The following is a 5493-nucleotide window of genomic DNA, read 5'->3' as shown; positions in this document are numbered from 1 at the left end:
GGAGCAGTGCCTGTGTTACTGGTGTCTGTTGTATCTGTCTTGTTGGTGTCATTATCAGTATTTTTTGGTACATTTCCAACTACTGCACCTTCTTTACTGTTGCTCTATGAGGATAAGTAACCTTTCTAGAGACTGTTACAGATCTTATATTGCAAAGCTGCTGACAGAACTTTTGTGCCTTCTTGAATTACACAGCCTATTCACAGCTTTCATCATTTCTTCTGTAGGTTGTTGTTGTTGTTGTTGTGGTCTTCAGTCCTGAGACTGATTTGATGCAGCTCTGCATGCCACTCTCTCCTGTGAGCTTCTTCGCCTCCAAGTACCTACTGCAGCCTACATCCTTTTGAATGTGCTTAGTGTATTCATCTCTTGGTCTCCCTCTACGATTTTTACCCTCCACGCTGCCCTCCAATACTAAATTGGTGATCCCTTGATGCCTCAGAACATATCCTACCAACCGATCCCTTCTTGTAGACAAGTTCTGCCACAAACTTCTCTTCTCCTCAATCCTATTCAATACCTCCTCATTAGTTATGTGATCTACCCATCTAATCTTCAGCATTCTTCTGTAGTGCCACATTTCGAAAGCTTCTATTCTCTTCTTGTCCAAACTATTTACCGTCCATGTTTCACTTCCATACATGGCTACACTCCATACAAATACTTTCTGAAATGACTTCCTGACACTTAAACCTATACTCGATGTTATCAAATTTCTCTTCTTCAGAAACGCTTTCCTTGCCATTGCCAGTCAACATTTTATATCCTCTCTACTTCGACCATCATCAGTTATTTTGCTCCCCAAATAGCAAAACTCATTTACTACTTTAAGTGTCCCATTTCCTAATCTAATTCCCTCAGCATCACCTGACTTAATTCGACTACATTCCATTATCCTCGTTTTGCTTTTGTTGATGTTCATCCTATATCCTCCTTTCAAGACACTATCCATTCCGTTCAACTGCTCTTCCAAGTCCTTTGCTATCTGACAGAATTGCATTGTCATCGGTGAACCTCAAAGTTTTTATTTCTTCTCCGTGGATTTTAATACCTTCTCCGAATTTTTCTTTTGTTTCCTTTACTGCTTGCTCAATATACAGATTGAATAACATTGGGCTGCAACCCTGTCTCACTCCCTTCCAACCACTGCTTCCCTTTCATGTCCCTTGACCTTTATAACTGCCATCTGGTCTCTGTACAAATTGTAAATAGCCTTTCGCTCCCTGTATTTTACCCCTGCCCCCTTTAGAGTTTGAAAGAGAGTATTCCAGTCAACATTGTCAAAAGCTTTCTCTAAGTCTACAAATGGTAGAAACGTAAGTTTCCCTCTCCTTAATCTAGCTTCTAAGATAAGTCCTAGGGTCAGTATTGCCTCACGTGTTCCAATATTTCAACGGATTCCAAACTGATCTTCCCTGAGGTCAGCTTCTACCAGTTTTTCCATTCGTCTGTAAGGAATTCGATTTAGTATTTGGCAGCTGTGACTTATTAAACAGATAGTTCGTTAATTTTCACATCTGTCAACACCTGATTTCTTTGGGATTGGAATTATTATGTTCTTCTTGAAGTCTGAGGGAATTTCGCCTGTCTCATACATCTTGCTCACCAGATGGTAGAGTTTTGTCAGGACTGGCTCTCCCAAAGCTGTCAGTAGTTCTAATGGAATGTTGTCTACTCCCGGGGCCTTTTTTCGACTCAGGTCTTTCAGTGCTCTGTCAAACTCTTCACGCAGTATCATGTCTCCCATTTCATCATCATCTACATTCTCTTCCATTTCCATAATATTGTCCTCGAGTACATCGCCCTTGTATAGACCCTCTATGTACTCCTTCCACCTTTCTGCTTTCCCTTCTTTGTTTAGAACTGGGTTTCTATCTGAGCTCTTGATATTCATACAAGTGGTTCTCTTTTCTCCAAAGGTCTCTGCAGGTAGTAAGCCAAAAGTAGCTTTTCTCTCTCTGTAGCGAACCATTTTTATTTTCATCAAGTACACTGATGAGCCAAAACATTATGACCACTGCCTATGGCGACGTCGGATGCCACCTAATGGCGTTGCGGGCACGTGACACGGTATCTGAGGTATGTAGAAAATGGGTCAAATGGCTCTGAGCACTATGGGACTTAACACCTATGGTCATCAGTCCCCTAGAACTTAGAACTACTTAAACCTAACTAACCTAAGGTCATCACATACATCCATGCCCAAGGCAGGATTCGAACCTGCGACCATAGCGGTCACGCAGTTCCAGACTGAAGTGCTTAGAACCGCACGGTCACACCGGCCGGCTGAAGTATGTAGGCGGAGCAGACACGAACGGGGGATCAACCTAGCGAAGATGGGCTGCAAACGTGGAAATCCACTGAGACAAGCGAAGTGAGAAAGGGGATATTATGGTTACATAGGCCTGTGAACGAGTATCTTCGAAACGGCGAAGCTAGTCAAATGTTCACGTGCTACTGTCGCGAGCATCTACGGAGAGATGTAGGAAGTGACGACTGCGATTCTACGCTGTCACCAAGTATCGCCAAAATACCCGAAAAGTACCGTCTTAACTAATGCAGTCAAAATCAAGTCGTATCTAAATAGACGTTTCTCCAAATTCTACTTCCCACCACAGTATGTGACCGAGCATTTATCCCAGTTTAGCATAGAATAACCGTATTAAATAAGATTTAAGGACATTGACAAAAAATTTGCTTCTATCATCAATAAACAAAAGAATACCAAAGTTGAGTGATGAACCCACAATTTTACACTACTCTCATTCAAAGTAATCACAACCCATGTGATTTGACAGCTACCCACCTTTGAATTACCCACTATAGAATGTTAGCACTAATAGCAAGCGAGCTTCACTGTCATTGGTCGACGTTCAAGAAATTAATGGCGGGCGCCCTTGCCCAAGTAGCAAAGTATTACAATATTTCTGGTAAATGTTCCGGCACACGAATTTAGACACATACCCTCCAAAAGTTATAAAAAATACACACGCAGCGGCAGCGGATTTAAAATGAAAAAAAATGGAAATAATTAAAAGGGAAATGGCTATTGCTAATGAAAGTCAACAATGTCTACATAGAACACACCACTTCGTGGAGAACACTTTTATTCTAAGGAAGACAAATGTTATGTGAAAGTCAGCCAAAAGGAAAAGATATTACAAATTAAAATTGTTTGCAATAATTTTGAGTCTATGACAGGAGAGCGCTGCTTTTAAATCTTATCTTGTGTGTTGTGACGATGGTCGCGATATCGACGGCAGCTGGCTGGTCCTGGTGAAACGCTGACATCTGCTCCCACGGTCGTGTGATTGCAGCTGATGATGTTTTCCTCGTAATCTGGCGGGCGGTGGTATTCACTAAGCTGCAAATCTGATTACAGTAGCGTTTCACAGGCCACAGGCTGGTCGATGTAATTGTTGTTACGGATGTCCGTATGTGCACAGTTTTAATGTTTCTGGCGCACACAATTTAAGTTTACTCATGCCACACACAGTTTATAAAACTTGCCGACCGCGAATTCTGTAGTAAGTCAATTCGTTTTAATGGAGCGCCGCGATCGCGAAAACGCGTCCTGGGCGGGAATGTACTCACACACAATAGACAGTTCGTGTAAGTTCAGAAAAACTGTTACTGATTATAGGCGTGCGGTAGTTCATCGAAACGCGAATAAATACGCAAGTTCACAGTACTTGAGTGTACGAAAACACAGTCAAAATACAAGCGCAGTTCAAGTCATAGACACAGAGCTGCAATACCGTCCATTCTCGGTTGCATTGTCATAGTTACTTCGTCTCACGCCACAGTCTCTGTATTTACTTCGCCCAGTTTCTACACTCACTATTATCATATCACGTCCTGGTATAAAACAGTCATTAAAAACATACATCGCTTGCCACTAAACTCAATCTTCACCAGCTCGTAAAAGTCACGACTCCCACAGTGAAACATGTGTCCGCCTCTCTCGCTACCCAACAATACCCCCCCCCCCCTCCCCCCGTTTTGTCGGATCGACTATCGATATTGCTCTCTCTCTCAATACTCTCGCCCACAGTTTATACAACATCAAAGTAAATTACATCTATCTTTACACAACTATTTTCTACCAAACTTATTACAGTAAACGATAAACAAAAAAATTAAAGCTTTCCACGATCAATAAACTCTAAACATATTTCCCTACTTACAAAAAGAAATAATTTCCAATATATGTATATATATATATATATATATATATATATATATATATATATATATATATATATCGCAAAGTAACGATGTCTTCACAAGAAGGAAAGTAAAACTGCCACTAAGCGCTAAATGGTTGGACGTCCACGACCCTTCGCAAAACGTGCGGTTCGGAGGTTTGTCTGCTCTGTAGAGCGGTATAGACGGTGATCTGTGGCATCTCTGCCCAAAGAGCATAATTCTGGTGCCGCACAGTTGTTTTGGAGCACACCGTCCGTCGTACATTGGCGAACATGCAGCTCCGTAGCAGACCACACCTGCGTGTTCGCATGTTGACCCAACATCGTCAGCTACGATTGCAAAGGGCGCGGGACCATCAGGATTCGACAGTCGGTCAGTCAATCACATTTTTGCTACACTAAGTCGACGGTCGTCTCCACAAACGCCGTCATCGAGGTGAACGGCGGCTCGAAACGTGCAGCGCCCCACGGACGCAGGCTGATGGCAGCAGCATTACGCTATGGGAGACATTCTCCTGCGCTTCCGTGGGACCTGTGGTGTGAGCGTGTAGGTGCTAGTCTGTCATTCTGGGCAACGGATTAATCTGAGATGGACCCTTTACCCTGTGGCTCTTGCAAGATGAAATTTCCACCCCCACACTACTACAGAAGTCAGACAGACGCTCCTAACGTTCGAAAGAGAAGTGCCTGAAAAACTTTCAGCAATAAATATCTTCTGGAGTCGTCCGCTGTAAGGAAATGACACAAAAATTCACAAAATTTCTTACGTAACTAGTGGGATACTTGGGTACTGGAGTAGTGCTAGTTAGTGTAAGAAAAACATGGCACTAACGAAAATTATTATTATTTTTTGCTAAAATTATGAGAAATCACAATGGCACTTTTAGTTATGAACTGAACAAGTTATTTCCGGGTTCTTTTCGGAATGTGAAATTACCTCTTAAGGATAGGATTCGCTAATGAAATTTCTATACTAGGTTTAAGATTGTCATTGTCTTGGCAGAATGGCTGAGAGCCGCACCTACTCAACTTGAATAATTATTTGTTAGAATGTTGCTAGGTACGGTCGAGGCTGTAGTGTATGAAATGCAGTGAAGTGTACTGTTGTGGAGGAAATATGGGGCTCGCGAGAGCTGTAACGCACAATACCGTAAGCTGCGATGACTGCTGTCTGCGCCGCTCGCTGCTGACAAATAAGAGAACTCTCGTTCTATCTGGACTGACCTTCGCCAATCAAACTCTCCCTACGCCTCGATGAAGTCGAGGACTCCTATTCGCCCCTAGT

Source organism: Schistocerca piceifrons, chromosome 5 (assembly GCF_021461385.2).
Source record: "Schistocerca piceifrons isolate TAMUIC-IGC-003096 chromosome 5, iqSchPice1.1, whole genome shotgun sequence".
Taxonomy (NCBI): Eukaryota; Metazoa; Arthropoda; class Insecta; order Orthoptera; family Acrididae; genus Schistocerca; species Schistocerca piceifrons.
This window is presented reverse-complemented; position numbering follows the sequence as displayed.